We start from the raw sequence: 13,519 nt of genomic DNA, 5'->3' as shown, positions 1-13,519 counted from the left end.
TAACTTTAATAAGGCTTGTTCTATATTTAAGAGGACGAGTCTTGACGAAGAGTCGAAACTTGAAGTGTTTGAATTTTTTTTTTCTCTCAGTGAGTAAAGTATTATTTCTTATGTGATTCTATTTTCGAATATCAATGTATAGCCTTCTATAACATCGACAATAATATATTATACTTATATTAATGACACATACATTTTTTAATCATTATATGATTAAATAACTATATAAAATATAAGTAATATAGTGGTTTAAAATTAATATTACTACTTATCTTAATTTTTTTATATTGTTATTTAATATTTTAAAATAAATGTAAAAATATTATAATTTTATTTATAAAAATCTAAAATTAAAATCAAAATCAGATTAAAATTTAATTCTAAATATGATTACTAAAATTAAAAAATCGAAATCAAATTCTAATTTTTAATAAGAATTATACCAAAAACCGAAACTGAACATGTCTAGTGCTTAATAAAAAAGTATTATTTTTTATAGTTTAAAATATCAAATTAACATGAAATAAAAAAAAATTAAATAAATTTGAAAATTATGAAAATGAAATTTTATTATATTAAAAAATTATTTTTACTATTAAAAAATATTATTTTATTATTAAAAATAATATTATTTTAAATAAAAATTTATTTAAACCTTAAATAAAAATATAAAGATTTAATTAACAAAAACTTAAATTAAATTTATTTATCCTTAAATAAAAAAAATTAATTAAACTCATATCCATTTTCATTTCACACGAATTTATGATAAATTTATTCTTTTTAATGATTCTGTTTCACCATTAATATTACTTGAGGCGAGAACAGAACAGTCATCTCAATTCTCAAAACTTTTAATACTAATATTTTCTCCTTCTCATAATTTTTATTTTTTTAAAATTATTATCTATTTTTTAAACTATTATAATATAAATTAATTATTATAACTCTATTTAAGAAATTTTTTAAAATATTTTTTAATATTTAATAAAATTTAATATATTTAAGATAGATATAATTAAAAAATTAATAAAAAAGAGTTATATTTCTTAATATTATGAAAAAATAAAGTGAAAAAAATTATAGAACCGGAAATAATATTTTATTTATAATTATTTATTTCAGTAATTAGATAATAAAAAGTTATTAAATTTATAGTTTATTTTTAGAATAAATAAATTTATATTATGTAATAATAAATTTTGAAATGAAAAAAATTTTAAAATTGTACAGAGAAATTCATTATACTATAATTTATATTGTGTGAAATGATTTTTATGTCTAATATTTTTATGTAAAATTTATATGTTAAGGGATTTAGGTCTCGCTCTTAGTTCTCCTATAGAATTTTTTCATAATTTTTTATATTTTAATGGTAGTTTCTCAATAAATAGATAAAAATTGGGAGAAAATCTTTTATTAATATGAAAGAGTCATGTGTCTGTATCTGTGATTGGCTTTTCTTTAAATTTTATTGATTTAGTTATTTTGGAAGGTAATATTTAATGGAGGTTTACTGGTTATTATGGATTTTCGGAATCGCAACGACAACGTCGCTCTTGAAATCTTATTCGAATTTCATTTCGTAAAAGTTCTCCTTCATGGTTTTATTCGAAAACTTTAATGATTTATACTAGAGAGATGAAAAAGAAAGAAAATATTTTTATCAAATTATCTTATATAGGGGTTTAGACGGGCACTTAAAGAACATATTTGTCAAATTATTTTATATAGAGGTTTGATTTTGAATAATTATAAATTTTTGTTAAACTATAGAACTGATATTTTTGTTAGATGGATTCGTTGTAATGTTACTCTAAGTGCTCATACTTTGGTTAGATAATCTATTAGCTATAATCGTCTCTCCATCTAGAATAATATATCTCTTTATTTGATAAAATTTTATTAATACAATCAGTAGTTTTATTTTAAAAAAAGCTCTAGGTCTCGTTAAAATATTTTTTTATGTGAAATATTTTTTTAAAAAATAATTTATTTTTTATTGTTTAATTGTAACATTTAAAAATAAAAATATTAATAAATTTATGTATAAAAAATTTAATGGTATTAATAAAAATTTCAAAATAAAAAAAATTAATTTTCCATTTGATTATTTTTCTAAATAATTTATTATTTATAATGCCATAGGCAAGGGTTGAATAACAAATGATTAAGGAATTGGATATCTTTATTATAGTGTATTAGGTCCATTTTTAATAAAATATATTAAGAAGAAGGAAAGAAAGTGTAGAATCGATGGATGTTTCCTGGAAGTTTCCCTTAGCCCCACTTTAAGATATCCTTAAAGTGACATTTTAATGGTTTTAAACGGTCGGTTTGATAATTATTTTCAAAATAGTATTCAGTATTTTAAATCAGTTAACGGCTATTAAAATAATTTGTAATAGCCTTTCAGAAAAATACAGAGAATATTTTATTTACTTTTAATTTATTTAAAGTTTACTTTTATAGTTTTAAAAAATTTATTTATTAATTTTTTAGATTTTTAAAGGATTTATAAATTAATCTCTTCTATCAAGAATATTTTAAATTTATTTATAATATTTAAAAGTTAAAATTAATTGAAAGATTATTAATAAATTTTTTAAAATATTAAAAATATTTTAATATATTTTTTAAAATCGACATTTTAATTAGTGAATTTCTCGATATTATAGAAACTAAATAATAATATTTTTAAAATTAAATTTAAAATTTAAAATTTTCCAATCAACTATCTGAATCTCCATTTTTTTAAAAAAAAAAATTCATATATTTTTTTAATATTTAGAGTTTTCTAAAAATTCAAAGCGTAAGTAACTTAACATATTTATAAATTTTAAAAATAAACCGACATGTTTATTTAATTTTTTTTAATTTATATATTTGATTTATGAGCTAAAAAAATGAGAGGACTAAATTTTTTATTTTGACATCGATAAAAATTAAATTTATCATATAGTTTGAGAAAATAAATTATCTTATTGCCCTTATTTGATTTTAAAATTTTATCATATATTTTATTTATCATCTCCAAAATTATTTATAAATTATTTATTATTATATATGGCAACTGTTTATTAGATATTTGTAAATATTTTAACTAAATATTAATTGTTTAAAATTTTAAATTCTTATAAACTTTAAATAATTTATGAGTATTAAATGCTTATAAACTAATATGAATAACTAAGTCCAACACTCTTTCAATTAAGAAAAACTATTTTTTTAAGTAAAATAAAAATTAAATCATTTTAAAAAAAATAATTTTTGTAGTTTTTTTTTTAACTTTATGAATCCCATTAATATTAGAGTTAATAAAAAAAATTTCACTCCTTTATAAATTCTTGCAATTATATCTTATATTATTTTTGTTGCTAATTAAAGCTATAACCTTCATTTTTTTTAAAATGTACTTTAATATTATCCTTATTTTTCCAAAATTAATCAATACAATTTAGGGTAAAATTAATAATAATTTCAAATTTCAAAATTTAATTAATAATTTTTTTAAAATTTAAAATTTGATCGTATATTTTTTAAAATTTGGAGTTTTTAGTGATTAACCGTAAATTTATTAATAATATCTATTTTTTAATATCATAGTTGAATAATAAAAAATAAATTATTTATTTAAAAAATATTTTTATAAGAAATATTATTTAAATATTAATATGACACAGTATTCGCTCAAAATGTATTATGGATTGTCATCACATGACAAAGTCACATGACAACATCCTAATAAGTTATGGGACGCGATTACAAAAGTCTCACCTATAAAAAAGAAAGTTAGTATCGTAACACTCGGTGTTCAGAATGCCAAAACTCACTCTCTTTTGAATAAGTTGAGTTTTCACATAAAGTTACCGTTAGTGGATATAATCTAGCAAATTCCTATTACACCTATAATTATGGGATTTTCTATCTATTGGCTGGTGCTAGTCGGATTTTCAGGAGATTCGATAACTAACTCCATCTTCTTACAGTATAAAAGCTAATGATCACAGAGATCAAGGAATGCATTCTAACACGACTACTCTTGAGTTCAAAACATCTCATTACACTCTCCATTTTCTTCAGTTACTAATTTGAGCGTCGAAATGGCTGTCGTAGGCACCAATCACCTCTCTTTCTTTTCTTGCAGATTACCAATCGCAGCATAGTCTCGTTTTAGCCACATCATTTGGTTCCATTATCGAGACTTTCCATTGGATTTTCTCTATTCAGTTGGAGTAGAAATCGGTCTTTCCTTCATTTTCTCCTAAAAAGAAACTTTTTCCTTTTCTGTTCTCTAAAATGGCTGACAATTTACAAGCAGTTACTAACAAGACTAATTATTTCCTCCACTCCTGGTAGTGGATAAAATACCCCATCAATAGTCAATGAGGCTGATTTGAGCAATCTAAATAATGAGCAGATATTTTAATACATAAAAAGGCTACAGGCCACTCTCGAGCAGTATAAAGCTCGGAAAGGGGCCTCCTTCATGGCTCCTAGGATAATGGAGGAAGTTTTCATCGACATCTCAAGGACTCAGACAGAGGAAATCTAAACATAGTCCAAGAGAAATACCAAGCTGGAGGAAGACGAGTCATCTGACGAGACTCCAAAAGATGTCAATTGAAAGCTAATACGAGCCATGCAAAGGTATTAGAAGGAGCATGAGGAGGATTATGGGTTGGACAATGCCTCGCCCCAGTCAGAAGAGATCTTGGCAAAGACATTTCCTACTAAGTTCAAACTTCCAAGTTTGGACAAATATGACAGAACAGTAGATCCTAGAAGTCACCTGGCGATCTTAAAGACAACCATGCAGCTTCAAGATGTCAACGATTTTGTGTTATGCTGAGTGTTTCCGTCAACACTCACAAGTTTGGCTCAGAAATTATATCAATATTTGAGCCCAGGTTCAATTCAGAATTTTACACAATTCACTATGTTATTTAAATATAGGTTTATTACTTGTATACCTCTCAAAAAGCTCTCCTCTAACTTGCGAAAGATTTACCAAGGAGAGGGTGAGTTTTTAAGGAGCTTTATCTCACGGTTTAATGCAAAATCAATATAGGTAAAAGAATTAAATCACGAGATAGCATGTAAAGTATTGAAAAAAGGAACACGTAACACCAAGTTCATGGATTCTCTCTAATCAAGAACCCAACCGGATGTTAGTCCCATTAACTAAGTCATTTTATGCCAGGCCACAAAGCGGGTATTCGCCAGGCCAATGACCAGGTGTCAGTCCCGTTAATTAAGGCATTTTCTGTCTAAGCCACAAGGCAAGTATACGTTAGGCCATGCAACCGGGTGTTAGTCCCGTTAACTAAGGCATTTTATGCCAAGTCACAAGGCCCGCTAAACCCAATATCTGAGTGTTAGTCCCGTTAACTAAGGTATTCAGGCTACAAGGTGGGTATCCGTCAGAACAATGACCAGGTGTCAATCCCATTAACTAATGCATTTTATGCCTAGGCCACGACGTGAGTATCTGCCAAGCTATGGAACTGGGTGTTAGTCCCCGTTAACCAAGCATTTTATGTCAAGCCACTAAGCAAGTACCCGCTAGATCCAATGACCGGGTGTTAGTCCTATTAACTTAGACATTTGATACCAGGCCACAAGGCAGGTATCCACCAGGCCAATGACCAGGTGTTAATTCCATTAACTAAGGTATTTTATACAAGGCCACAAGGCGGGTATTTATCAGGCCACGCAACGGAGTATTAGTCCCGTTAACTAAGGCATTGGCGGGTATCCGCCAGCCCAATAACCGAGTGTCAATTTCGTTAACTAAGGCATTTTATGCCCAGGTCACAATGTGGGTATCCACCAGGTCATGCAATCAGGTGTTAGTCACATTTTATAAAAAAATTTTAAAATATTTTATACCAGGCTACACAACCGGGTGTCGTTAACTAAGGCATTTTATGCCAAGCCACATGGTCAGGTATTAGTCCCGTTAACTAAGGTATTTTATGCCAGACTGCAAGGAGGGTATCCGTCAGGCCACGCAACCCGGTGTTAGTCCCTTTAGCTAAGACATTTTATACTAAAGTCACAAGGCGAGTATCCATCAGGCCAATGACCAGGTGTTAGTCCCATCAACTAAGGTATTCTATATCGGGCCACAAGGAGGTATCTGTCAGGCCATTCAATTGGGTATTAGTCCCGTTAACTAAGGCATTTGATGCCAGACCACAAGACAGATGTCTGCCAAGCCAATGTCCGGGTGTTAGTCCTAATTAATTAAGTAATTTTATACCAAAGGCACAAGGCGGGTATCCACCAAGCCGATGACCGGGTGTTAGACCCGCCAAGCTTAACTCAGACAAATCAGGCTTGGAGATAGAATGAAGTATTACCAATTTCATGAAGATCATGGGCACACTACAGAAGAATGTCAACAATGAAAAGATGAAATTGAGACACTGATAAGAGACGACATTGCTCTGAAAGTTTACTATAAAAGACAAAGAAGACAAGAGGTCAAGACCTAAGGAAAATACACCATTCAATTCTTATGAGAATGAACTCGTAGGAGTTATTCACGTAATTATAAAAGGACCGAGTGATAATAAGGGTCTATAGAAGTAGAATGACACAAATACTCAGCTCCTAAGTCAAATCCCGAAGCTTTGAAATTGGTCAAGATAGATAATCGAGTCTTTTAAATTATTCTTGAAAGAATGTTTGTAATTTATGTCAAAAATAAAACTATGATGTATTCTTCAATCTCTTTTGATTTTTAAGTCAGAAACGATGGATGGATGAAAGTGCAGAGACAAGAAAAAGGCCATAAGGTGGGTATCCACTAGGCCACACAACCGGATGTTAGTCTCGTTAACTAAGGCATTTTATATCAGGCCACAAGATGGGTATCCACCAGGCCAATGACTGGATGTTAGTCCCGTTAACTAAGTCATTTTATGCTAGGCCACAAGGCGGGTATCCATCAGGCCAATGACTGGGTGTTAGTCCCGTTAACTAAGGTATTTTCTGCCCAAACCATAAGGTGAGTATCCGTCAGGCACGCAACCGAGTGTTAGTCCTGTTAACTAAGGCATTTTATGCCAAGCCATAAGACGGATACTTGCCAGGCCAATGAGCGAGTGTTAGTCCCGTTAACCAAGATATTTGATGTCTGGTCACAAGGTGGGTATCCATAAGGTCAATGACCGAGTGTTAATCCCGTTAACTAAGACATTTTATGTTAGGCCACAAGGCGGTATCCACCAAGCCAATGACTGGGTGTAAATCCCGTTAACTAAAGCATTTTATGCCTAGACGATGATGCGAGTATCCGCCAGGCCACACAACCGGGTGTTAGTCCCTGTCAACTAAGGCATTTTATATCAAACCACAAAGCAAGTACCCGCCAGATCCAATGACCGGGTGTTAGTCCCATCTGGCCCTGCAAGAGCCTTCTCTCCCACTTCTTCCCAGCAAACTGGTGATCTGCACTTCCTCCCATACAAAGCTTCATAAGGAGCCATCCCGATGCTAGCATGATGGCTGTTATTGTAGGCAAACTCCACCAGAGATAGATGCTGCCTCCAAGAACTGCCAAAATCTAACACACACATTCTGAGCATATCCTCTATGGTCTGGATGGTCCTCTCTGACTGTCCATCAGTCTGTGGATGGAAAGCAGTGCTAAAATCCAATCTTGTGCTCATCGCATTTCGCAAACTCCGCTAAAATCTGGAGGTGAATTGAGGTCCTCTGTCTGAGACTACAGACACTGGAACTCCATGTAGCTTTACTATCTCGTCTACATAAACCTGTACCAACTTATCCACAGAATAGTTACTCCTAACTGGGATGAAATGAGCAGATTTCGTGAGTCTGTCCACAATCACCCATATAGAGTCTATCCTGTTGGACGCTGCCAGTAAGCCCACTACAAAATCCATAGCTATGTTCTCCCATTTCCATTCTGGAATCGGCAGTGGGTTAAGCATTCCAGCCGGCTTCTGATGTTCTAGTTTCACCCTTTGGCAAACCTCACAAGCTGACACGAACTGTGCCACTTCTTTCTTCATGGCTGGCCACCAATACACCCTCTTCAGATCCTGATACATCTTGGTGGCTCCTGGGTGAACACTGTACTTCGCATTATGAGCTTCCCTCATAATGTCGTCTTTCAGACTACTATCCTCTGGTACATATAGTCGACTTCCATAGCGGAGGATCCCTTTACTGTCAAATCTAAACTCTGCACTGTTGCCTGACTGAACAGTCCTGACAATTTTTACTAATTCTGGGTTCTCATGCTGTTTCTGAGCTACCTGCTCCAGAAACACTGGTGTCACTCTCATCTGTGCTATCAACGCACCAGTACCAGACAACTCTAGCTGTAACCCTTCCTCGATGAGCTTGTAAAAATCCATCACTACTGGTCTTCGCTCTGCTACTATATGGGATAAACTGCCTAGTGACTTCCGGCTTAGGGCGTCTGCCACAACATTCGCCTTACCCGGATGATACTGGATCTTGCAATCATAATCACTGAGCAATTCTACCCATCTTCTCTGCCTCAAATTCAGTTCTCTCTGACTTAGGATGTACTGCAAACTCCTGTGATCAGTGAAGATCTCGCATTTAACTCCGTAGAGATAATGCCTCCACATCTTGAGTGCAAAGATAACTGCTGCCATCTCTAGGTCATGGGTGGGGTAATTCAACTCGTGTTTCTTCAACTGTCTAGAAGCATAAGCAATCACCCTGTTATTCTGCATCAAAACACAACCCAATCCCACTCGAGACGCATCACAGAACACTGTGAAGTCCTCATTACTACCAGGCAAAGCTAACACCGGTGCTGATGTTAATCTTCTTTTTAGCTCCTCAAAGCTCTCTTCACATTTGTCCGACCAGACAAACTTCAGATTCTTCTGAGTCAGTTTGGTCATAGGAGCAGCTATCTTCGAGAAGTCCTGAACGAACCTCCTATAGTAACCTGCCAGTCCCAAAAAGCTTTTAATCTCTGTCACTGTAGTCGGTTTGGACCAGTTAGCTACAGCCTCTATCTTCTTGGGGTCTACCTCAATCCCTTCTGCTGATATTACATGTCCCAAGAAGGAAATGCTCCTTAACCAAAACTCACACTTAGAAAACTTGGCATATAATCCATGCTCTCTCAGTGTCTGCAGAACTGTCCTCAGATACTGGGCATGCTCCTCTGCATCTCTGGAGTATACTAAGATATCGTCAATAAAAACAATAACGAAGTGATCCAGATATTCGCTGAAAACTCTATTCATGAGATCCATGAATGCTGCAGGGGCATTAGTCAACCCGAACGGCATTACTAAGAATTCATAATGCCCATATCTGGTCCTAAAAGCTGTCTTTGGTACATCTGTCTCTCTGACTCTCAACTGATGATACCCGGATCTCAGATCTATTTTAGAGAAACAACCTGCTCCAGCTATCAGGTGGTAATCCTGGTAAGTCGTCTGGGAACACATCTGGAAATTCTCGAACTACTGGTACTGAGGCTGGTTCCCTAACCCGACTATCTAGCTCCCTCACATGAGCTAGAAACCCCTGACAACCCCTCCTAAGCAAACGACGAGCCTGAAGGGCTGAAATCAAACCTCTGGGTGTACCCCTCCTGTCTCCTCTGAAGACACACTCTAACCCATCCTGGTCTCTGAGACTAACTACCTTGTCTCTACAGTTCAAGGTAGCACCATATGCAGATAGCCAATCGATCCCTAGAATGACATCAAAATCTGTCAAATCTAGAACCACAAGGTCAGCTGGAAGGCATATACTCTCTATGAACACTGGACTGAAACGACAGACTGACACTGCCACTGATGGGTCACATTTGGGTCCACTGACCCAGAGAGGATACTCTAACTCAGAAATGATCAAACCCAATCTCTCTACGGCTCTCGAAGCAATAAAGGAATGAGAAGCACCGGGGTCCATCAAAGCATACACATCAGAACACCCTATGATGAGATTACCTGACACCACTGTGTTCGACGTGTTAGCCTCCTCCTGAGTCACAGTGAAAATCCGTGCTGGGGCTACCGGATTTCCCCCTCGGGAACCTGCTGCTGAAGTAGAGGCTAACCCTCTCCCTCTACCTCTGCCACTACTCTGAGGTATGGCTGGAGCTACTGGCTGTACTACACTGCCTGAACTCATCTGCTGGGATGGTGCCACAAAGGTCACCTGAGGACAATCCCGAGCAAAATGCCCTTCCTGTCCACATTTGAAACAAGCTGAAGATCCCAACTGACAAGCTCCCCTGTGTGGTCTCCCACATCTCCTGCATACTGGATTGCTCGCGCCAGAGCTTGAGCCACTACCCATTCCTAGACCAGACTTGACCTTGCTCCAGAATTTGTTCTTTGTTCCTTTTGCCCTTTCCCATCTCTTGCTGCCTGAAGTTGTTGCACTAGGGGCCTTAGAACCCGAAGCCTGTGCCTTTGACTGTTTTAATGTACTCTGAAGATTGGCACTTGCCTCCATTTTCCTGGCGGCATCCACTATAGAGTGGAAACTCTCCTTCTCTGCTGGAAGAATCAAGGAAGAATACCTGGGATGAAGTCTCATAGTATATCTCCTTGCCTTCTTATGGTCAGTATCATAGGCTTGACCCACATACTGAAGCAAATCCAGAAACTTATCTGTAAATTCATCAACACTCATCTCGTCTGTCTGTCTCAACTGTTCAAATTCTATTACTTTCATCTCCCTGGAACTATCAGGAAAAGCCCACCCTGCAAACTCATTGGCAAACTCTCCTCATGACATGCTGTCCATCCTGGGTTCCACATAATTCTTGAACCATTCTCGAGCTTTCTTACATTTAAGTGTGAACCCTGCCATCTCAATGGCTCGACTATCATCAGCTCCCAACTCATCAGTTATCATCTTCACCGTTCTAAGGTACTCAAATGGATCATCTCCTGTATTGAATTTAGGAGCATCCAATTTCAGATACTCTGTCATTTTCACCTTACTTCCCCCAGATGAGCTAGGTTGAGGTGCCTGGACAACAGGGACTACTGGTTCATATGGTGGTGGAGGTACTGGTTCATTTGGTTCTGGGTGTGCTGCACTTAGATGGATAGGTGAGGGTGGATACATAGGATATGGTGGGTAATAATGAGGATAAGGCATATATGGCATGTAAGTAGGATATGGGGCAAAATTAGAGTACTCCGACGTACCTCCCATCGGATACCCTGGGCCCTGAGGAAAGGCTGGATAACCAAATCCCGAGGCCTGAGCGCCTCCCTGAGACTCTCCCATACCTTCTTCAGACCTGCCTACTCCCATACTTTCATCTACTGACTGATCCACCTCTATAGCCTCCCTCACTTCCTCTGACCTTCCTCCTCTAGCTGTACCTCTTCTGCTCTCGTCTAAAGATCTTCTAGGGTCTATTGACGTACCTTCCCTGCTTGATCTTTGAGACCTTGCCCTTGGCAATGCAGGAGGACAAGCAGCTAATCTCTCACTATCTGGTGGGACTCCAGTCAATCGTGCAGATCGACGAGTTCCTCTCATCTTAATTCTGAAAAAACAAACACATAACATAGCACATCAGCATATAAAACATCACATACCAATAATGCACATGTATAAATCATGGCATAGCATCGAATAGACAGGACTCAACATCCTATCCTAGTGGACATGATTTCCTATTGTGCTTGACCACTTCTAACTTCTAGGAGCCCAACACTCTCTCTATAGGTCCGATCATTTGAACCTTGGGCTCTGATACCAATCTGTAACGACCCGAAAATTGGACCGCTACCGGCACTAGGATTCAGGTCGACTTAAGGTCGCCGAAACCCGTAGTAAGCCTGCTATACTCCCTGTGTACCTGTAAATACCATACATGATCATATATTTTCTGTGAAAATAAAAACTTTTCTCTGAACCAAGGCTTAACCTGTGCATGCACTTTCTCTGTACTGCAGAACCCCCTGACTAGAGCTTGCTCTAGATGGGTTAACTCATACCTGTTAAGCTTGGTTTTTCACATGCTCATAAAAACAGTTATATAAACAGACCATGTCTACAAAAAGATTTACAGAACAACTGGATCAAGCACAATTCTAACTCTACACAACTATTACATCTCTTTATATTATTACATGTCCACACTGTACTATTACAGAACTCTTTCCTCTTCCTGTACTCTTCTGGACTTCCCCTGTACACTGAACCTGCAAGACTGGGGTTAAGGGAGTGGGATGAGCTCTATAGCCCAGTGAGTAGAACAATAAAACAGGTCATTAAAACATGATCTTATGGAATGCATCATATCACAGACAATTCACATCAAGGGTAAACCTGTCACCAAAATAGTCCCAGTATCACTTCCGTGCCAGGGCGTAGAATGGGCACCTGGTCTTCCTGTCATGTATATCTATATGTGTATATAACACCTGTACTTACCATTGTGCCAGGGCGTAGTCAAAGGCTCCTGGACTTTCCTTATACCTGCCAGGGCGTAATCAAAGGCTCTTGGACTTTCTCAGAAACTATTTGGATCATTTAGCATCCACCCACATCAACAAGTAAGTATGCAATGCAACATATTCGTGGATTCTAATGCAGTCAACCTATTGCATAATCATGGTGCATGAAATATGCTAAAAGCATTCAATGTCTCAATTAAAAGAATTAAGTTTAGTTCCACTCACCTCTGGCTATCTCTGGACTGACTCTGCAAACTTTGAAGCAGTACTCACTGCTGCTCTCTTTGGTTCCTCTGATCTGTGCCTACACAGATAGACTCAAATGAGGGACCAAACTAGCTTAAAAACAACTCTATAAAACTCCCCAAGAATCCCCTTAACAACCCTAAAACAAACATGCAAAGTATGCAAAGGAAGGCTGGACAGGGCACTTTCGGCGGCAGGTTGGGCGGCCGAAAGTCCTCTCCAAAGCCGAAACTTATGCACTTTCGGCGGCCGAATCTCTACTTTCGGCAGCCGAACCCTTTCGGGGGCAAGTTTTGGGGGCTGAAAGACACTCCAGAGACAAAAGTCCATAACCTTCGGCGGCACCTTCGGCGGCCGAAACTCCCCTCCAGAGCCGAAAGTCCAAACTCTCGGGGGCAAGCTTAGGCAACCAAAGCCACCTCCTCAGCACATTCGGCGGCCGAACCATTCTTCGGCGGCCGAAGCTGGGTTCATCAGCAAGGCAGAACCTTGCTCTACTTCACACCAAAACACACCAATCTTTTCCAAACTCAAACACCACAATTCCTCAAGATGCATATACCCAAGTATATGCTCAAAGGGGTCATAAACTACCTTAAAACCCCAACAAAACAACATAAACAACACACATATACATGTTTTCATCTCAACACATCAAAAACACTCTATTTACCCTAACCATGCAACTCTCCCCATAAACCCCATAAAACCTCCATAAATCATGAAAAGAAGTTCAGGATCTTCACTTACCTCTTGAAACCAAGAAGATGAACGATCCTAACGTGGAGATATGGAGCAACTCTCCTTCAAAACTC

Source organism: Manihot esculenta, chromosome 6 (assembly GCF_001659605.2).
Source record: "Manihot esculenta cultivar AM560-2 chromosome 6, M.esculenta_v8, whole genome shotgun sequence".
NCBI classification, from domain to species: domain Eukaryota; kingdom Viridiplantae; phylum Streptophyta; class Magnoliopsida; order Malpighiales; family Euphorbiaceae; genus Manihot; species Manihot esculenta.
Note: the sequence above shows the minus strand (reverse complement) of the source record.